The sequence below is a fragment of the Orcinus orca genome, chromosome 3 (genome assembly GCF_937001465.1).
Source record: "Orcinus orca chromosome 3, mOrcOrc1.1, whole genome shotgun sequence".
NCBI lineage: Eukaryota > Metazoa > Chordata > Mammalia > Artiodactyla > Delphinidae > Orcinus > Orcinus orca.
The window spans coordinates 131285909-131309426 of NC_064561.1; positions in this window are offsets into that span (position 1 = coordinate 131285909).

A 23518-nucleotide genomic window follows, 5' to 3' on the forward strand; every position below is an offset into this window, starting at 1 on the left:
GAGAGAGGCAGAGGGGCACAGCTGACTTAACTGACTGAGTGAGGCTGAGCTTTTCCTCAGATCCTCCCCAGGCACACATATTTCTCTCTCTGGCCTCACCTTCCAAGAGACAGAGGAAAAGCTCCTGTCATCCGAGCCTGTAGTAGGCCAAGATGGCCACATGGCAGCCTGGCTGGGTCCCTTCCTTCTAGTCTGGGAAGCTGAGTCCAAAGGGTGCTGACCTGTGCTCTAGGGAAGAGGATAAAGGGGAGGCAGTCAGATCGGGTGTGAGCTAGGTGGTTGTTGGATGAAACAAGAGACCTACATTGTCACTGGCTTCCTCATCAGGTCAAAAAGGTGCTGGAGGAGAAACCTTACCCAGGCACCACCTGGGTAGCTGGCCATTTCTTGGGCGAAACCGAAATGCTTTCTCTGAGTATCACATGTAACAATGCTGTCAAATGACTCCCAAGGGGCACCTGCCCTTCACCTCCTTCCTTTAACATCAATTATCATAGTAAAATCAGTTTTGTTTTTTTTAACTCACCAACCCTGTAACCCCACTCCAACCAGCTATCCCCTGGGATTCAGAAAGATGAGATATCAGCTGTGAGACAGAGGCACAGCCTGGGGTCCACCTGGACCCTTTGTTTCCTTTGCCACTTCTGTCAGTGTAAGGAGAGCTCACAGCATCTGGATGCAATTTCCATTAGAGGCACCTGTGGATGAGGTGTGGGCCCTTGTTTTCAAACCCCCTTTCCACAACCCTGACAGTGACCAATGGATCCCCCTACCCTGAGTCAGGATCTGGAGGCCTCTACAAAGCAAAGTGAACAACATGTGATAGCCCCAAATAACAGTAATGTTTCTAGGATCCAGGCGCTACTTCTTTCTCCCAACCTGTCCACAATGACAAATTACTGCTAAGATGATAAGGTAGTCCTTATAGAAAAAAACCCCACCCCTTAGCAGCTTTAGGTCTCCTTGAGTTCCTACTCAGGTACCTAAGATGCCTTTTGATTTGGGATTCCTGCTGACAGTGAGAGGGGAACAGGCAGGCAGACATGCCCCTTGTATGCAGGTCTCACATGTGGGAGAAATGCCAGCCCTCCAGTGAGAAATCCCAGGTGAGGACAGAGGTGAGCAGAGGGAACATCTTGAAGTCATCTTAGCTGTTCACCAGCAAGGTTCATGAACTGAGTCTTGTGAAGGGTGGGGTAAGCACAGGTTCAAGAAGCACCAGAGCCAAGGGGCGGCCTCTCTGTGATGTCAGGAGAGTTGATTCCCCTTAAGGGGGTGGGTTTTAGGAACAGTGGGAAGGAAACTCTATTGACTACTTATGACAGAATGTGCTGGACACTTCACACTTGTCACTTTATTTAAAACTCCTAACTGCTCTGAGAGGTTGGCATTGTCATTCCCATTTTACAGATAAGAAAAATGGAGGTTCAGAGAGGCTAAGTAAGTTGTCCGAGACTAGGCTGATAACATTAGCAGTAGCGATGGGATATGAGCCTTGGACTCAGGTTCCAAAGAATATGAATAGTCCACTAACCCAGTTCTTCTCACACTTTTGCTTTGAAATCCTTCTAAGGACAGAGAGAATTTGAACCCTGGCAGTGGTGGCAGTGGTGGCAGTGGAGGGCGAGGATGGAATTTGCAGCTTCTGGTGCTAATTTTTAAGGTCTCACGTTTTATCTTAAAAAAGAATGACAATGTTGCAATTAATCCCCTACTAGAGTTACTTTAAAAATATAATTTCTCTATCAAGCCTTTAAGTACAATCAACCGTCCAGAAGAGAGGGCATGTTTAGACCATGGTTGATTATCTCCTGGGTACAAATGGCTGTTCAGAATATACACGCTTTGGAGGTGCAGGTGTCCAGCTGGAGAAACACCGGGCTACCCGGTGTCGCTCCCTTACTGGAGGCTGCGGTCACAGATGACCCTGTACTGGGTGTGTTATCAAGGGGATTTGTACATTCAATAAAAGGCTGGATTAGAGGAGGCTAAATAACTGCTAATTTTCCATGGGATTAACATGACGCAATGATGAAGGGTGAGGTTACGGAGTCAGACAGGCCTGGGATTTGAATTTGTACTCCAACAACTTCCAGCTGTGTGATTTAAGGCACGCTACTTAACTTCTCTAAGCCTCAGTTTCCTAATCTATAAAAAGCTGTACGTGTGCTATAGAGAGGAGAGGAATAGAGAAGGTTCCATAGCTTTTTACCACTTTTAAGTGGAAGATCATTTGAACCTCAGTCTTCAGCCTCCTGTCTTACTGATTTACAAACTGCTGTCACTGAGGTACACATTTGCCGAGTGAAAGGAAACTGGAATACTCCTTCATAGCTGTTTGTTTTTAAAGCCAGGGTATTAGTGTATTTTTGTGGCAAGAGGGAGAAAAAGTGTTAACATGATTTCTAATGAAGTCAGATATTTAAATGAATGACTAATGTGTTTTGTAGAGAAAAATAAACCAATAAATGATTTTTTAAAAGTTAATTAGACCTACTTCATAAGGGGTGTCATAAGGATTAAATTAGATCGGGCACAGAAAGCACGTAGCTCACAGATGGGTGCACATCACAGGTTCACGAATGGTGGTTACTGTCATGATAACCAAGGGGGCTCTGGCACCTGTGGAAATGGGTCCCCCAGCAATCTCCTTACACCTCCCCTCCCTAGGTTCCCTGCCCCTCCTGCTCTGTCCTAGGAATAGAAGGTGACTGGAGCTCCTCCTGGCAAAAGATGATGGGCTGATGACGTGCCATTTCCTCTGCAGTCAGTACAAAGTTTGGGCTCCCAATTTCTTGCCTGTGGTTTCGCACACCCTTGGAGAAAGAGCCATCCCCGCTAATGCATTTCTTCATCCCTCCCACCACTCTTAGGTGCCTGGTGATGGGTAAGTGGCTTTGGCTGCAGCAAATGTGTTCACCAGGGGTTTTCTCCTTAGTACCATACAGCAGCACATGTAACACAGAGAAAGAGAAAAGCCAATGAGGAAAGTATACTTTTGCTTTTAAACGAGTTAGACACTGTCACCACATTTCTAGGCTAAACAGTCTTTTGCAATGCGTAGATATTAAGAGTCAGGAAGAGCCTGTCTTCCAACATTAGCAGAGCCAGAATCCATCAACTGTATACGTTGCTGCTCCCACAACTGTGTCATGTCACCAGCCATGACTACAAGCAGGCTTCCTGCCCTGGGCTATATCAGGACTGGGCTGCATGAAACACTCCCCAAGTGCTTCTGAGCCTTCTTGTTTTTATCATCACTCTTATTCTTGTTTCAAAAAAAAAACACAAAAAAACAACAAAAAAAACCCTACTTTTGCTTTCTGTTTGAAAGAACACTTCAATAGGCAAAATCTGTGAACAGATCCCTGCCTGAAATGAATTTACAATATTAAGGTGACAACAAGAGGTGGGCACCTCTGAATAAAACTGTCCAAATAAACAATGTTACAATGACTTCTTAGGAGGACTTGTTCACCAGGTAAGCAGACCCTTGGTGGGAAAACAGGTAAGCCAGCGAATTACTATCGCATCTCCTTTAGTTTTTGCTGAGCAGTTTGATTCCCACAACTACCAATTCTGTGTAGCGAAACGGGTCAAAAAAGACCTTTCCGAGGGAAGTTCATAAAGAGAGTTAATGTAGGAGTTATCTTGGATAATGGAATATTTCCTCTTGGTGGGAATCAGCTTGTTCTGCCAAGAGAACCTGAGGGAGTGATGGGGAGTTTGGCCTATTATGTAAGCAAGTTTATTTTGGGAGCTTCGGGTATGGTGTGTTGCCGCCTTTAACCACAGCTGACCTGTCTCCACAATGGCCACTTCATTCCTGGGCTGCGTGGGACACGGCCTACATTAGCGCTGGGTGAGCAGCCATTAGCACGTGGTGAGGCTCCCAAATTAGCGACATGCTCCCATGAAGCTGCTGAGCTCTGCCTAGAAATGAGCTATTGATTTGGGAATTTAAAGACGCTATTAGTTCAGTGAATCAACTGCACTTGGATTCCCATCCACAAATGTACCTGAAGTCCCCTTACTTTACTCAGCTTTTCTTTCTGGGTGAAAGTCTCTATATTTTCTACTTTATTCAGTTACTATAAGTATCGACCAGCCTCCCTTAAATGAATTCATAATGCAAATTTGGTACGCTTCAAACTTAAAAGCCCAAATAGTATGGTTCTGTGTTTGAGAAGTTCATATATCTCCTAAGATTGTCTCAGCCCTGCTGGTGCATACTCCTCTCTCCTTTATGGCTCTGCTGCCTATATTATTCCGAATATATTCCTTCCAAGGTGCTTGATGTGCTCTCTCAATTTCCTCTTTCAATTGGCTTGACAACTGTTAAAGTGTAATCTTCAAAAAGGTAAAAATCAGGATTCTCAGGCACATGGAAAACACACACAAGACAAGCATGCTATTTAACTCATCAATTAAAGAGGAGCCAGTAAGATGTTAAAACCAGTCCAAAGAGCACTTGAAATATTACCTTACTGTCAGTTGAACAAAGAAATATTAGGATAGGTTTTCTGGGTTGGATGCAATACTGATTGGCGTCCAAAAGGTCCTTAAACCTGCTTCAAACTGATAGGCCATTCGCTCCAGATAGAAATTAGGTGCATCTCTGCTGGGTAAAAACCTCCATATTCTGCCACTGCAGAACTGTAAATTGTAAAAAAGTGCAGCCTAGCATTCTACTGAAAGTAGCCCCAGTAATTTCCTCTCCAAATACTGAAAAAGTCTGCAGACACCAGCTAGAGTCTCTCACCTTCAAACCAAACCAAACAAGCTCTCTTACTGGATTCCTCATCTCTGGTCATCTCTTCCCTATCTTTCTCATCCCCTTTCACAGCCAAAGTACTGGAAAAAGGCATCTAGTTTCATTAGCTCCATTTTCTCACCTCCCATTTACTCTCTAATCTGCTCCAGTATGAATTCTGGCCCTATATATGTATGTATTTTCCATCTTTTGCTCTGGTTACCAGTGACTACTTGTTTCTAGAGCCAAGGAATATTTTTTATTTCTTATCTTATCTGACCTTTCAGCAGCTTCTGAACTTTTGACAACATGCTCCTTTATACATTTTCTTACTTTGACTTGTGGGATCTAATATTCTCATGGCTTTTCTCTTATTAATGGGATGCTTCTTCTCTGTCTCCTTTGCAGGCTTATTCTCTGCTAACCTGCCATGAAATGTTGGAATTTCTTTAGGTTGTGTACTCGGCTCCCTTCTATTCTTCAATGCTTTCTTCTTCTCAGATATCATCTAAGCTAATAACTTCAGTTATCCCCGTTTGCAAACAAAGCACCAATTTGTATCTCCAAGCTAGATACCTCAGCTCATATATCCATCTGCCTACGTGAAATACTCTCTTGAATTCCTAGAGACATTTCAAGTTCAATATGTATAAACTGGTCTTACGGAGTCCACTCCCAAACACTCCTGATCAAAACCAGTCTTCTTTCAGAGTTCCAGAATGACAACATTATTATATAAACTATATATATAATGCTGGAGAAGGAGTTCCCATTTCAAAGACAAAATATCCTAACTTGGAGAACTCATTAATTTTCTTAGCGATGTACCTTTCTAAGGTCTAGATTTCAATGCCAATTTAAGCATACTGGACATCCTTTTGCCTTTCAATATTTCCTTTTCTGCTTGCCATTTTCCTGCCGCCTTCTCTCACTGGGCTCCAGCCAAGAACCACACTCAGCACCCAGAGCACAGGTAAGAAGAACACTTCTGCCCAGAAACCGTTCACAGTCAGAGATGAATATGCACAAGAGGGTTGAAGGTATACTTGAGACACAACAGCCACAAGCTAACAACAAAATTGATTTTCTTATTTATTCTTTCCCCTCATGTACTTAATTGCTTTCATTTGCTGGTGAAGCTAGAAGATGAGATTATAGCAGAAGGAATGGTAGCGGTGGGGGGCAGTGTGGGTGTGGAGGTGTTGGGTGAACGTGGCACAATGGAAGTATTCTCTACCTTGCTAGGAATTTCCACTACACAAATGGGTATGCACCTTAGCATCAGATGATCAAAATTACCATGTAGCAAAAATCTGGTTTCCAACAGAGAAACCGTGAGTCCAGGGAACATTACCACCATCTAGTATTCTGTTTTTCACTTGTTCTCTCTTCTGTTGACCCTCTGATTACAAATAGAAGTTACACTTCTTAAAGAGTTTAAATTAAAAATAATTAAAAATTAATAACCCAGAATAAATATGTCTCCCAGAATTATTTGATGAAAAACTTATTTATATATTTATTTCTGTTGATGTGGGAAAACATGTTAGAAAGAAGCTCCTACACTTCAGGATTATTGGCATTGCTATAGTGACTGCCAATACTTCAGAGTTCATTCTTCCAGCTCCTCGTTGGTATTAATGGAACCATAGTGTGGTCATTAAAAAAAAAAAACAAACACAATGTAGGAGTCACAATATCAAATTAAGTATTTGAATTCTCTTCAAGGAAATATATGTTAAACAGGGGTTGATTTCTTGAAAGTGGCCTAACTATCCTTAGGCAGTAGTCTGAGGAGGAGAAAGTCGAGGAATTAGTCACTTGGAATCACTGCTAGAGAGCTGCCCACATGCTCAGAGACTGACTTTACTTCTTACATGAGGGTCCAGGATAACCACGTCTTGCATTTGACAAATGTGGTAAGGACTGGCAAAGTATTCATCAAACCCACATCCTCTTTCTCCTGGGCACATAGCTAGACTATATACTCCAGGTTTCCTTGCAGCTAAGTGTGACCTTGGGAATGAATTCTTGCCTATAGAATGCGGGCAGAATTGACACAGATCTGTTCAGTTTGGGACAGGCCCAATCACACCTCCTCTCTTCTCCTCTCTCCCTTTCCCAGTTGGCTGGATGGAAGCAAAGGACTCTGAACTGCGGAACTGAAGGAGCTGCAAGGTGGAAGGCGGCTGGGTCCCTGCCTCACATCTTGAGAGACTATCTGCTAAATACCTTCATTTATCAGCCAGAGGAAAACACTTCAAATCTCAAAAGCTACTAAGATGTTGGGCATTTAGCAGGTAAGGTTACCTTAACTTACACAATCATCAGAGTAACATATGTAATAGTTTTTCAGTACCTGGGCAGTCCAGCATTACCTCCCATAAAATGACACAAGGTCATTCCTGATGGGGCCAGCCTTCTTGTCTATCTCTAACTTTCCCTCCTCTACCACTTCCTCTTCACTAGGCAAGGATGTGTTGTTCCCTGAACTCAATATGTATTGAAATTCTCTACCTTTGTAAATTCTTTTGCCTCTGCCTGGGGTGCCTTGCCTACCCATTCTGAAAGAAAAAAATCCTTTTCCTCTCTCCAGAAACAATTTAAGTGTCACTTCATCTGTGAAGCCACTCAAATGGCTCTGCCCTTCTTCTTTACCTCTCCCTTCACCCATCCATTTATCCACCTGGCCATTCAAGCATGTACTGAACATGATAATGTGAGAGGCTCCCAGCAGCGGAGACTCCAAGATGAACGACGCATTCTCCCCAGGAAAGGCAAGGTCCAGCTTCGCAGGAGAGACCCATAAGCCGAGAGTTACAACAGATAAAGGCAAAACTACAGAGTAATACTGGAAACTGCAAGAGCAAGCAGAGGGCTTTGTGCACGTTGCTCCCTCCCCCAAAGAACACTCTTTCCTGATCTGTGCATGACCACACCCTCCTCTATCTCCAAGTCAGCAGTTCTCTCAGAACCCCAGGCCTATTTTCTTCATACCAATGATAACAGACTGTCTCTCTTTTACTTGTTGGCTTGTTTGTTTTTGTTCACCTCATCGCCTGTCTCCCTCATTAGGATGTAAGAACTCCCAGCACAGGATGCAACTTTTCTTTTCATCACTGCCTTTCTAGATCTGGCACAGAGACTAGTGCATCGTAGGTGCTCAATAAATGCTTGTTGAGTGAATGAGTGAATGCATAGAACCTGCCTGCCTGGGGAGGGGCTGTTAGGAAGAGTTTCCTGAAGGAGTTGATGCCTGATCCAAACTCTAAAGGTTAAGTAGGAATTTGCCTGGAAAATGGAAAAGGAGATTCCTGGTAGAGAGTACAAGTATAAATAAGAACATAATACATGGCCTGATGTTTGTGGAAAAATATAAGAAATAGAATGTGACTAGAGCAAAAATGCTAAGAGTGGTGGAAAAGGCTGAAAAATAAACAGTAGGGAGATTATTGCCTCATCGTCATTTTTCCATCAAGCACCTTCTCTGAATTCTGAAAGTCTTTCACACATAACACTTATGACACCATGTTGTTACTGTATTTTTTAAACATGTCTATGGGCTTGAAGGGCAGAAGCTGATTCTTACACAGTGTCCCCAGCTCCCAACTTTATCATTGATGTAAATTGTAAGCAGTTGAAATGGAAAGGGATTAATTATAGTATTTCTGGCTATTCTTCAAACAAAGATAGGCGATACCCAGCTTAAGAATATAATAGAGTCAAGATGTATGCTGACAAAAACTGCCGTGGTGGAGGAGAAAAAGGCCCTATGATGTCCTTTTCCTCGCACCAGGTCAGAGTGGTACATATGGTGTCCTTTCTTCCCACAAAACAAGGAACAAGACAAAGTTGATAAAGTATCAAATCTAGAACAGACTTGAGCTGACTTCCAGCATAACCTTACTCAAACTTTGTGTATAGAAAAAGAGATACTAATGTTGTTAAAGAAAACATACTGAGCCTGAAAATGGCCTATTTTTGCTTTCAAGAAAAGTAGAAACAAATATAAAGCTGAGTCCTTAGGAAGAAAGACAAAATGAAGCTTTACCTGTAATATGCACCTTGAACCTTAGGAAACAAATACCCTAGAATTTTAAAAGATGTTTCTTTCCACTCATCTGATTATAAAAATTTGTGCTCAGTATAAAACATTAGGATAAAAGAAAAATTTTGTAAAATCCTACTAACTAGCAATAAACAGTTAACTTTTATCGTATATCCATCCAGATAGTTTTAAACGAACATGCATATAATGAACACACTCAAGCCCACATATATTTTACAATGGGGGTCATATTACACATGCTATTTTAAAATCTACTTTTCTACCTTAATATCTCATGATATTATTTTTCATATTAATGACTGAATATAATTATTTTAAAAGTTTGCATAGGATACAGTCTACTGTGTGAATACTTATATTTATACATTCTTTAATACATAATTTATTTATAGGTCAGTCAATCAACAAATTTTGATTGTCTCACTCAATGCCAGTGACTGTTCTATAAAGAAGCAGAGCTTGTGTCTGGCACCTTAGATCAGTTGGCCACCCTGACACCTCCAGCAACTGTTCACACTGACCACACACCAGTGGACAAAGCCGACTCCCAGGCATCAAATTACTCCCATTTAACTAGGAGACGAGGAACAGAAAATAAACACATAGATAAATAAAATAAATTCAGGTACTGATGAGTACTATAGAGAACATAAAAGACAATCATATGCTGAAGACTGACTAGGGTTACTTCACTTTCTGGTAATATGGTTGACTAGTCTGAAAACAGCCTTTTTTTTTTTTATAACCCAATACATAACACAGTTTGGAAAGAATACCATTTTTTTTCGTCTGTAACATATAGCCAAACTAGCAAGAAAGTAAGGAAACTCCCTAGAGACCAAATATAAAAGTAAGCGATTATTTAAAATAACACTTAGCACTGAATCTCCGAAGCCATCTACCAATATGGCGTTTTCACGGCTTCGGGGTTAGAGGAGACAGCGGAGCATGAGAACTGAAAAGTCAGCAAATTCAAGGCCTCTGACACTCAGTGAAAGGGTGGGATGAAAAACATTCCACCTACCTTCCGAAGGGGATGAGGAGAGAACTCTTGCCTTGGTTTTCAATCCGGGAGGAAGCAAAAAATGGTCTCTCCCGAGAATTTATCAACATAGCCCTGCCCTTGCGTGGGTTTGAGGTTTAAATTTGTACCACCTGCGTGATCTGGAAAACCCCTAAATGGAGAAATTAACACAGGCTGGTGATTGCCCGGGGCACCTGGCCAAAGCCAAAGAAAACCCTCTGCTCAGTGTGAACTGAGGTCCTTGTGAATTCCAACAGATTTAAGTTGCTCAAGGAGCTCAAAGATATTGAAAGACGTGTTGGAAGCCAACCACCATGAGAGTGAGATATGTGAAATTCAAGAGACATTTACAGCTTTAAATGTTTACAAAAGAAATGGAAAGGCACTGATAAAGATCTAAGCATCCAATGAAGGTGAAAAAAAACAGAAATAAATGGAAAACAAAGATAATACCAAAAAGTTTCTTTTTTTTAAGGACTAATTAGACAAAACTCAGCAAGAACGATCAACAAAAAAGCAGAGAAGGTGGGTGCAAAAAATTTTAGACGTGAAAGGGGTACAACACTGAGGGCTGGAGATTAAAAATATATTAACATGGTACAATGAATTTGTTTATGCCAATAAATTTGAAAACTTAGGAAAGGTGGAGCACTATCTTAAAAGCCAAAACTTAAAACTGACTGTCGAAAAAATAGAAAGCCTGAACCGTTCTGTAATCACTCTAGAAATTAGATCACTACTTAAAAATCTACTACCAAACAAACAATGCTCACTGTGCTTGGAGGCTCCCTCATCTAGGCTCCAAGCCTCTGAGGTGGTCCATTTCAGATGAAACCCGAACGGTGAGGAGTGAGCCATGCAAACACCTGGAGAACAGCATTTCAAATCTAAGGAACATCAAGTGCAAAATGTCTAAGACAGTGAGAGAGAAACAGCAAAAAGGCAGAAACAGACTAAAAGGGCTCACTTGAGATACTTATAAACAGCTAGTATTTACTGAGTTTTTCTCTGGACCAGGTGCAGAGCTCCGAGCTTTATATACATGATTTGCAGTCCTCAAAAATCCCCATTTTATAGAAGAGGTGATGGAGGCTTGGGGAGGCTAAATCTGGTGGCCCACAGACACAGGCACAATTCCAGGATATGAAACCAGTCTGACATCTGAGTTTTGAACCGCGTGCGCTGTGGCTAAGGAGAAAGGGCTCCAAACGAACGCCGCCTGGAGCGATGACTCCCAGCGCGGTCCGCATTAGCAGCATCAACATCACCTGGGATCCTGTTAGAAATGCAAATTCTCAAATTTGCAACCTCACCGCAGATTTAGGAATTCCGAAACTCTGGGGGTGGGGCTCAGCAATCTGTGTTTCAACAAGCCCTCGAGGTGATTCTGAACCTCTGGTCTAGAGCAACTAGAAAGGTAGGAGGCTGTCATGGAAATGGTGTGGACTTTGGAGTCAGATGAATCTGGTTTCCAGTTCTGCCACTTCCTAGTGATGGGATCTATACATCACATACAATTTCTCCTACCTGTAAAATAAAGATAATTATACTACCTACGTTTAGGTTTTTGTGAAGATTAAGTAAGGTCATGTAAATAATAAATCAGTGCCTGGCACATAGGAAGTGCTCAATAAATGTTCTCAAAAAATGTTTGCTCTTAGCATTCTCTCTTCCATGCCAGGAGTCTGTTTTCCCTTAACCTTCCCACAGATACTCTGCACCCTCCCTGTTCCCTGGAGAAGAGGGGTTGGAAGGATGAAAATATCTGGAGGCCAGAAAAGCAGTTGGAGTGAAGTCCAGGTGAAAGACAACAGAGGCTATACTACAACAATGGCAGTGGCAAAGGAGAGAAGCGGAGGGTCCAAGAGCTGCTACTCTGGAACGGGGGGTAGACCTTGGTGCCTGATGAGATGTGGGGAAGAGCAAAGCAAAGAGTCAAAGATGAGTCTGTGCCTCTAGTTTGCTGATGGGTCAAGAGTGGTTCTAGTGGAAAAATGGATTCAGGAGCAAGAAAAGGTTTGGGGTTATGATAATGTGTTCATATTTAGGCAAGTGAGTTGGAAGTACCTGAGGTAATGCAGAAGTACCATTCCAGGGAAAAAGAGTGTGTGTGTGTGTGTGTGTGTGTGTGTGTGTGTGTGTGTGAGAGAGAGAGAGAGAGAGAGAGAGAGACTAGAACTCTAAGTGTCAGTGTCACAAGCCCACGCTCTTAGTCCTTTGTCATCGAAACTGCTGTTTCCTGTGGGTATCAATGTGACAGAGGAGGGTGTTACTTGCAGCCAGCAGGCCCTGCTGGTAATGCCACGTTCCACTGATACCCAGCAATCGTGGTCAGTGCTAATGACACAAAGAAGTGTCACTCAGGAGACTGAATATGTGGGGAGGGAATGAAGCCGTCACTAATGAGTAGGCTAATGGAACTTGATGAGCAGTGAAAATCAATGAGGCAAAAACTGCCTGCCTCAAAAAAATAAATGAGGTTGGAATGGACGAGTGCCAAAGCACAGCTTATCTCAAGGCTGTGCTCCAGACTTTGTCACCCAGTGGGACAAAATTCAATCGCACATCCTCCCCAGCATGGTCATGGGTCAAGGCCATCAGTGCATTCAATCCTATAATGTTAATAACAGCACATCCCTGCAGGGCCAGGTACAGAGCAAGACACTGAGCATGAAGTGAGGAAAAAGACACACCCCGTCTCTGCCCTCACAGAGTCATCCATTCCTAGGCCAAAAATAAATTTTAGCTTCTTTAACCCATTATGTATAAATTAGACACTGCATGTCTCCTCCTTCTTCTAATCAAAACTACTACTCTGGGCTTCCCTGGTGGTGCAGTGGTTGGGAGTCCGCCTGCCGATGCAGGGGACATGGGTTCGTGCCCTGGTCTGGGAAGATCCCACGTGCCGCGGAGCGGCTGGGCCCGTGAGCCATGGCCGCTGAGTCTGCGCGTCCAGAGCCTGTGCTCCGCAATGGGAGAGGCCACAACAGTGACAGGCCCGCGTACCACAAAAAAAAAAACAAAAAAAAAACTACTACTCTCATAATCTTCCTCATCATCAACATCACTATTCATATTATTTTATCACTCAATATCACCCATAACTACCTCTAGATCTCTTTAGCTGCACATAACTGACTATCTTGAAAGATCATAATCACTTTCACAACTACGAAAGTTTATCTGTTATTCCTATCAGTTGTCCAGACGGCACATGCTGTGCCTGGGACACTTTCTACCACTTTCTCTAATAGTGGAGCACCCATGACATCTGGCGCTCAAACTGTCTTGAGCACAACTCGTAGGATCTCTATGCCAGCCTTCCTGCTATAGGCCTAGGAACGCCCTAAAGTGTGCTTGGATCCATGGGAATGAGGGGGTTGGTGATGGGGATCTCCCACCCTGGCTTCCCACCAAGTGAAAAATAAACCCTTCAGAGATAAACGGAAAACCTTCCAACCAGAGGAGAACCCTTCTTTAGACACAGATCCTAAAGGATTCTGGGTTCACAGAATCAACCTAGCGACTCAAGCCTTAAGTAGTGCCAAATAATGGAGTAATCAGTGGATTCCAAGCCGTATATTCTGTTCCTGACTCAGCCTCCTTGGGTAAGTCAGTGCATTTATCTGGTCTCAGCTTTTCTCACCTGAAAAAAGGGCCGCATTCAAAGCAAGCCACGATATTTTAGTATTTAGATTTCTCCATAATTTAGTTACTAAGTTCATTAAACAAAGAGAGCACGAATTGGTGCTTTACATTTTCAGGAAGGCATTTCTCCACCCAATACTATAACCCACATCAGTGATCCCATTTGCTTCTCTGCACCTGAAGGCTCTAGGCAAGCTGCACAAGGCTAATGCTTCTCTGTTTAACAGAAGCAGCATATGAACGTCCTCTGGCTGCAGAGAAGTGGCTTCTCACATAGAAGCTAAGCCCCTCTCATGTCGCATTTGCTGGCTTCTATCTGTTGGCTACCCCGGGTCCCCAGATTCAGCAGTCTTGTCTGTTGGCACTTGTGCCTCCTGGTTTAAAGGCCACCACTTCTCTTGATGACTGGGCACATGCCCAGACCTCTGTGTCCCTGCCTGGGTTTCTGACTCCATGTTTTGATTAAGCCATCGACTTAATGGTCCCTGGCTCCTGGCGACTCCTCACACCTGCCCCAGATCTGGGAGACTGCATCCGTCCTCAGACACTTCGTTATCTCAGGCCCCATACCCTGACCTGTGTCCGTGACTCGTGATGACCCGCTGTCCAAATAGCATCACGCAGATACGACTGTACGAAACGGTGCTTCACTGGCTTTACGGAGGTTGTTTACTCAGTTGGACATAGAGGAGAAAAGACGTCAATGATAATCACTAAAGCTGTATTCATTTCTTGCTATTTTCTGCCTTCTAAAAACCCTGCTAAGGATAAAGGAAAGGGAAGGGTTTGAACTTGCTCTGCCTTTCTGTTTAAGGACTTGCTCAGAGAACTTGCTCTGGTTTAGACCTCTGCACAAGGTCTAGCAGCTGCTGCCTTTACCGTACGAGGCAACTTGAGCTAAACAAAATGAATCGGAACTAAACAGTGTAAGCAAGGGATATTATTTCTGTCATTTTTGGCTGCCAACAAAATGCCAAGAAAATTACAAAGTAATAGCTACCACTGTGAAAGAGAATAAGAAAGAAAATAAACTTTTTATGCCTCAGGAAAAGCTTTCTGTTCTCTCTACTTTTTTTTTTTTTTTTTTTTTGGTGGTACACAGGCCTCTAACTGTTGTGGCCTCTCCCACTATGGAGCACAGGCTCCAGACGCGCAGGCTCAGCGGCCATGGTTCACAGGCCTAGCCGCTCCACGGCATGTGGGATCTTCCCGGACCGGGGCACGAACCCGTGTCCCCTGCATCGGCAGGCGGACTCTCAACCACTGCGCCACCAGGGAAGCCCTGTTCTCTCTACTTTTACAGGGCAGCACAAGAGCTTTCTGTGGGTCTTGACATTGGGTCCAATGTCCCATAAACAATCATTTGCACACACTAGGAACCCAAATGTGTGTTGTTCCTGGGGTCTGTATCCTTCACCTTGACAGGAACAGAGAAGGAGTTTTAATCAGATTTATTTTATATACAGCAATTGCCTCTTTTGTCAGCAAGAAAGAAATCCAGTTAAACGGATATTCTTATAAAAAGCAGCCTAAGCATTTTAAAAATTAAATCACACCTTATGATACTTGGCCTTTCTTCCCCTTCTCCCACTTACCCCTAAATTCACTGCACAAACTTGGCAATGAACTGCCTTCTTGTTGCTCAAAGCACTGGCAGGATCCTACAGAGAGAGAAAAGTTATTGTCCAATTAAGCTCTAACTGTATATTCAAGCCCCGTTGAAAATTAAAAAAAAAGAAAACGCCACAGGTGGCAGTGCCACATTTAACATGTCTCCATGGCTTTTCCAACTTTGTTTCAGGGTTGAAATCTGTAGGGCCTAGACAGGGCATTGATGGGGGAGGGGGTACCTGGAGTTTCCTGGAGTTGTCTGTCTGGAGCCAGGAAGGGACTACAGACTGGGAAAAAGACCAAACCTGGGGCAAAGGGGAGCAGTAATGTAAGAACTGATTGCACATGCATTGCTTCAGTTCAGTTTAGGACCTGATGATTCACAGATGAGAAAACATACTCTGAGAGTGGTGTGGCTTGCTGGACGCTGTTTACCCCTGCAGAGCCCGTCACGGGCCAGCATTTCAGACAACTGCAGAGGGAGTTTGCTTCATTAGGCCCCCAAACAATGAGAAGATTAGACTGTAAGTTCCTCTCGGAAAAATAACACGTCCTGTACTTTATTTGTGGCATTTGTGAAGGCCCTGTAGCAAAGGGTGAATCTCCTAATTTCCAAATCTCCAGCTCTGAGCTTTCTGCATTATGTCATGTCTAGTGGTCAGCAAGGTGACCTCCTTCCTATTTTGGAAAGGAGGAGGAAGATGAGAGGTTGAGAATAAAATGTAAGTATCTTTGAGTGGCATTTGCCATGAGAAACTCGGGCAGTTCCTAGGGGAATGATGGTGGTTGTTTGCATTGGGTAGATGAAAAGTGTCTTAACTCTATGCAAAAAATAGAGAAGTTTGAGCAGAAAATCTAGATCCAAGTTCTGGTTCTGCCTTTTCCTAGTAGCAAGATTTTGAGCATGTCCCTTAACTTTTTGAAGGTAAATTTTATTCATCCATTGGATAAGGATAATACTTGCTTGTCTTCCCTTCTCATATGGTATTCGAGAAGGTCAAAAAAGAGATGAAAGGGGCTTGTAAGTACAGTGTAAAGTGTACCAAGCAAACATTACTTGATCAAGATCGTTTAAGCAGTCTCAACTCTCAAAAATCAAATAATGAATCTCATCATCAGGTACTGGTCTCTGGGGGAAAGCACAGCCATTGAAGTCTAGGGACCAGAAGTACCTGGTAAATGATGCCAGAGAAGCAATTTTTGAAGAAAGAGCAATAAAACGTGTCTCCACGCCATGTCAGGTATGTTAAACTCATCTTAGATGTGGTGCCACAAACCAAGTGTAGAGTTGAGTGGGGTGTTGGGATGGCATCTACCAGAAGCAAAATGGTACCCCCTCTGGCCATCTCCATCTAACTTAGATGAGAGACTGAGACCTTGGCTGTCATGCTTCTGGTCTACTTTCTAAACATCAGCTTTTCTTCTCTCGTTATCGCTTTCTAGGAAGTCCAATAAGGAAACCAATTGAAGGTGAGATTAGAAAATCACTTGTTTTCAAAGGGAAATGAGATGGCCTGATAGGGTTCACCTATCTAATGATTCTCAGTTCAAATATGAATATACAGATGTATTTAAAATTGTCTGAAACGTGACCACTTTTTTAATGTTACTATACCAATGTGTATGGTGGTTCTAAACTCCCACCTGCTGAAGTATGAGAAGGCCAGTCTAAATATTTCCAGGAATTCATGGGGATGAGCACATGCCCCCGAATCAGACTCTGCTATCTCTTGCCAATGCTGGCTAGCAAAACCAGTGCTTTGGAGTCTCTGAAGTTAAAACTTGTTCTTAAAACTGTATTCACACTGTGATGGCCCCTTTCACAGAGCTGTAAATCCATGGTTCCCATTCATGGTGCCCATGGTGGAGAAACTGGATGATGGTTGTGCCTTAGGGCTCAGAAAGTGACAAAGGAGCACTTCAGTTTTAAGCCTAGCATGGTGCTAGGGAGGGGTTCCCAGTAAGGATATCTGAGTCCCAATAGCCACAGTTGTACTTAATGCTGCATTTCTTTCAGTGGACACTCACACCTTTCTTCCAGGGGAGCAAACACAACACAAGGGTACCTGGGTCAAGATGACTTATGGGGTCCTTTATCATATTTAACCTGGAACCGTGAGTCTCCTACAGTGCTCTGGCTCGCTACTGGTTTGGGTCCACTTTTTAAAGATTTTCTTCCTTTGTTGGGGCCACTTCAATAAGCTGACACATTTGGTGACTGAATCCCAATAGGCAAACAGGTTTCAGTTCCCGGATGTTCCTCAGGCCCAATGTCAATCAATGGATGAAAACAGAATTGAGGGAGATGGGACGTTGCCTTCCTCTACTCACCAGAACTAGGTGAGCCCTGGCTCCAGCCTGGCCAATGCCCCTGTTACTGTTCTCAAACCACCACAGCTTTCGTTTTGTTTCTTGCATGTGGTGAGTTCCTTCTTGCTTCAGGGACTTTGCACTTACTTTTCCTCTTCTGGGTACTCTGTCCCCTGCTCACCACTGATTCCTCAAGCCTCAGCTTAACTGTCACCCCCTCAGAGAGCCATTTTCTCAGCTAGTCTGTAGTATATTGCCCTCAATAACACTTTTCACAATCTACGTTTTTGTTGTTTATTTACTTGGTTTTTGGTTTCATGGAAAAACCATCAGAGCAGCGGCCTGACCTGTCACTGCTGTATCCCTGGGCCTGGCAGGGTGAATGGCAGAAAAATCAACAATGACAGTCAACACTGATGGAACACTTAAGATTTGCCAAGTACTGTGCTAAGTCCTTTTACATGTACGAACGGATCTAATCTTAACTACAAGCCCAGGAGGTAAGTACTAGTACGCTATCCCTTTCTGTAGTAAGGAAAATTGAGGCTGGGTACGTGTAGTGACTTGTGACTTGTCCAAGGCACAGAGCTAATAACTGCTGGTATTGGGAAGAAAACCTGGGCAATCTGACAGCAGAGTTCATGCACTTAACAACTGTGCCATATGGCCTCCTAAATTACTATACGTTGATAGTCATTTTGCCCTATTCCAGGGATACAGCAAAAGAGCAACGTCCTCTGCTCACACTTACATGTGAAAACACGGCCACCTCGGCACACATTCAGAGGGAACGTCTACAGAACACTGATTCTAGTGGAAAATATATATGGGCAATAAACACCTCTGAGGCGCTGTATAAAAACCTACTACTTCTTATACATATATAACTTCATGAGCCCCAATCCCTTCGTTAACACATCCTAGGTTAGAATATGAATGGGAAAGCTACTGCCTGGGTTCAACTTCTGGCTCTGACACTTACTAGATGTGCAAACTTGAGTAATTTGCTAAACCTCTCTGTGTCTTTCATAGGATTACTGCGAGAATTAAATGGATTAATACATAGAAGCCATTTAAAACATTCAATAATTATTAGCTATTTTTGTTAGTATTTTCAAGTCTCCATGTGACTAATTTTCAAACACTATTGCATTTGACTCCATTGAATCTCACAAAAGCCCTTTGAGGTAGGTACGATAATTACCTAAGCTGGAGATTAGAAGGGATTTAAGAACCTGGCCACATGTCAAGCACTTAGTAAGAGATGAGAGTATGGGTTAGGTCCCATCAGTGGACTACACAGTTCAAGCTTCCAGCTTTACAGTATTCTGCCTCTCCTCATTTGTTTCTGAAGATGGTCATGCTAGTAGCACAGACCAAGGTCATAATACGGTCCCAGCACCTTTTATCATTTCAAAAGTTACCTCTGTATTCATTTGCCTGTGAAAAAAAAAAAAAAAAAGCCCAGCTACTATTTTCCCCTCTCTCTAGCACGACATCTTACTTTGGGGGAGAAGGTCCTGGGTCATCAGAAGCATCAAAAGAGTTTTCAGCCCCAGCCTTTAAGACCTGTGTGCACATATTCTCTCTAGAACAACTGGTCCCTGGTAGCAGGGGGACTGTCCTGCAGTAAGCTCTCCTGCCCATCCTCCAGAGCACAGATGACACCCAGAAGCTTTTCCCCTCCCCATGAGTAAGCCTTCTTAGTTCTCCTGTATGGGTGGCGTCTGTTGTGATATTAAAACTGATTTCTTTCTCTCATTCTGTGTGTGTGTATTATGCATGGTGCTTCTTCAATACCCACTGCCACACTGCTACCAGCTCTCTCTGCACTCAGTGCCTCTTTCTTGTTCCTCACTCGACAGGGCAGCAGCCTGCCCAGACTTGGGAGGGACTGGGGAGAGATTATTTTTTGCCTGTGATACATTATTTCCTTTCCTCATAAAGTGATTCCTCCAATGCTGTCTCCTGGGGACACGTTGCTGCTCTTGCCTGGAGCTGCCCTGGTTACTTGGTCTGGGCTCATGTACAGCTCTAATTCAATTTATAATGCAGTTACATAACTGTTCCCAGTCTCCAGTTGACCTTGATGTCAAGCAGCGGTCAAGTTGTACCAGCCCGGGGAGAGGAGGAGAAATCTCTGGTCAGACCTTGAGAACATTTGAGCTGGGCTTCTGGAATGGAATGTGGCACATAAAGGCCAAACCAGACCAGTAAATTCTTTGGAAAGGGGAAAAGCAAGGGTTGTTGATTTTTGTAAGATAGATGCTGTGGACTCTAAGGGCAATCCTGTGTCACTCAGTATCATCAGAGCTGTCCTCTCACCAAAGATAAGTGGGCTGTCTTCTTTCCCTGTGAATCGCTGATAGTAAATGAGACTTTTGGCCTCAGGGGAAGTGCTCCTAGGAGTGTCATCAGCTTGGAAACCACTCAAAGACAAACCTTCAGCACATTCTTTTCCAGAGAGTCCTGGTTCTACTCAGTTCTAAACAGTGACAAGAATAACCAAGTTTTGATACGTTTGCTTCCGGTCTGAATAGAGGCAGGAAAGCCAGGGGTTTCAACATGAAAGCAAAACTACAAAGTAAAGACTGAGCAAATCAGTCAAAATTTCCAAAATTCAATAGTATGAAAGCTCTCTGAGAGCAGGGACTCTGTTTATTCTGTTCTCTGTTATATCCTCACACCGCAAAAAAGTATCTGGCACAGAACAGAGACTCAGAGAATATTTGTTGAATGATATCTCACATGATGCATAACATGATTTATGGATGGTGACAAGTGACCTTCTTCTAGTTTATTCACCCAAGGCCATCACATCAGAGTTTTTCAGAATTATATTTTACATATTTTAATCATATATATATATTTATATATGTATATTTGTTAAAATAGGTTAACTTATGTTATAAATATGTATTTACATATATATATACACATGTATGTATATATGTGTATATATATATGACCATTAACTGGTTGCTCATCTATGATCAGCACACTAGCTGACTGTGCCTTGATGTAGAGGTTTCGCCTTAATCATAGTTCATTTACACTGATTTGGCTTTCCCCATCAGCAGGACTAGCTTCATGAGTGTGTGTCTTGTATGGTTGTACAGGACCACTTACTTAGAAGGGCCCCATACTTAGGTTTCGTGCTCTGTTGTAACCATCTTGAAATTCTTAATTTTTGAACAGAAGGACCCCATTTTCATTTTGCACTGGACCATACAAATTATGTAGCCTGTCAAAAGTACAGAGAGCTACTGTACAGAAATACCAGCTACACATGCTAACAGCCCTCGGTGAGAAAAAGCAGCTGCTTATTAAGCAAGCCAACCACTAGGATAATATACATATTGAGAAGGGAATAGTCTACTATTTACAAGTCATTAAGACATATTAACTGATCCATTAACCTGACTAGTAGCAGATGCATGATACAGGTATGCTTTGAAAAATGATAATCAGGGAAATAACTCATGAATTCACTGGTGCTTCTTCTCTGCCATGATCTGGCTAACTCTTTTTTTTTTTTTTTGCAGTACTCGGGCCTCTTACTTTGTGACCTCTCCCGTTGTGGAGCACAGGCTCCGGACGCGCAGGCTCAGCGGCCATGGCTTACGGGCCTAGCCGCTCCGCGGCACAATCCCGTGTCCCCTGTATCAGCAGGCAGACTCTCAACCACTGCGCCACCAGGAAAGCCCTGGCTAACTCTTCCTTAACTATCTTTACCAACCAAAATTCTAACAATTATTCTACCAAATATTCTTTTTTTTAATTTTTTAAATTTTTTTATTTTTTATTTTTTTAAACATCTTTATTGGAGCATAATTGCTTTACAATGGTGTGTTAGTTTCAGCTTCACAACAAAATGAATCAGTTATATATATACATATGTTCCCATATCTCTTCCTGCTTGCGTCACCCTCCCTCCCACCCTCCCTATCCCACCCCTCCAGGCGGTCACAAAGCACCGAGCTGATCTCCCTGTGCTATGCGGCTGCTTCCCACTAGCTATCTACCTTACGTTTGGTAGTGTATACATGTCCATGCCTCTTTATTGCTTTGTCACCGTTTACCCTTCCCCCTCCCCATAGCCTCAAGTCCATTCTCTAGTAAGTCTGTGTCTTTATTCCTGTTTCACCCCTAGGTTTTTCATGACATTTTTTTTTTCCTTAAATTCCATATATATGTGTTAGCATACGGTATTTGTCTCTCTCTTTCTGACTTACTTCACTCTGTATGACAGACTTTAGGTCTATCCACCTCATTACAAATAGCTCAATTTCGTCTCTTTTTATGGCTGAGTAATATTCCATTGTATATATGTGCCACATCTTCTTTATCCATTCATCCGATGATGGACACTTAGGTTGTTTCCATCTCTGGGCTATTGTAAATAGAGCTGCAATGAACATTTTGGTACATGACTCTTTTTGAATTATGGTTTTCTCAGGGTATATGCCCAGTAGTGGGATTGCTGGGTCATATGGTAGTTCTATTTGTAGCTTTTTAAGGAACCTCCATACTGTTCTCCACGGTGGCTGTATCAATTTACATTCCCACCAACAGGGTAAGAGGGTTCCCTTTTCTCCACACCCTCTCCAGCATTTATTGTTTCTAGATTTTTTGATGATGGCCATTCTGACTGGTGTGAGATGATATCTCATTGTAGTTTTGATTTGCATTTCTCTAATGATTAGTGATGTTGAGCATTCTTTCATGTGTTTGTTGGCACTCTGTATATCTTCTTTGGAGAAATGTCTATTTAGGTCTTCTGCCCATTTTTGGATTGGGTTGTTTGTTCTTTTGTTATTAAGCTGCATGAGCTGCTTATAAATTTTGGAGATTAATCCTTTGTCAGTTGCTTCATTTGCAAATATTTTCTCCCATTCTGAGGGTTGTCTTTTGGTCTTCTTTATGGTTTCCTTTGCTGCGCAAAAGCTTTTAAGTTTCATTAGGTCCCATTTGTTTACTTTTGTTTTTATTTCCATTTCTCTAGGAGGTGGGTCAGAAAGGATCTTGCTGTGATTTATGTCATAGAGTGTTCTGCCTATGTTTTCCTCTAAGAGTTTGATAGTTTCTGGCCTTACATTTAGGTCTTTAATCCATTTTGAGCTTATTTTTGTGTATGGTGTTAGGGAGTGATCTAATCTCATACTTTTACATGTACCTGTCCAGTTTTCCCAGCACCATTTATTGAAGAGGCTGTCCTTTCTCCACTGTACATTTCTGCCTCCTTTGTCAAAGATAAGGTGACCATATGTGCGTGGGTTTATCTCTGGGCTTTCTATCCTGTTTCATTGATCTATATTTCTGTTTTTGTGCCAGTACCATACCGTCTTGATGACTGTAGCTTTGTAGTATAGTCTGAAGTCAGGGAGCCTGATTCCTCCAGCTCCATTTTTCGCTCTCAAGATTGCTTTGGCTATTCGGGGTCTTTTGTGTTTCCATACAAATTGTGAGATTTTTTGTTCTAGTTCTGTGAAAAATGCCAGTGGTAGTTTCATAGGGATTGCATTGAATCTGTAGATTGCTTTGGGTAGTAGAGTCATTTTCACAATGTTGATTCTTCCAATCCAAGAACATGGTATATCTCTCCATCTATTTGTATCATTTTTAATTTCTTTCATCAGTGTCTTATAATTTTCTGCATACAGGTCTTTTGTCTCCTTAGGTAGGTTTATTCCTAGGTATTTTATTCTTTTTGTTGCAATGGTAAATGGGAGTGTTTTCTTGATTTCACTTTCAGATTTTTCATCCTTAGTGTATAGGAATGCCAGAGATTTCTGTGCATTAATTTTGTATCCTGCTACTTTACCAAATTAATTGATTAGCTCTAGTAGTTTCCTGGTAGCATCTTTAGGATTCTGTATGTATAGTATCATGTCATCTGCAAACAGTGACAGCTTTACTTCTTCTTTTCCGATTTGGATTCCTTTTATTTCCTTTTCTTCTCTGATTGCTGTGGCTAAAACTTCCAAAACTATGTTGAATAAGAGTGGTGAGAGTGGGCAACCTTGTCTTGTTCCTGCTCTTAGTGGAAATGCTTTCAGTTTTTCACCATTGAGGACGATGTTGGCTGTGGGTTTGTCATATA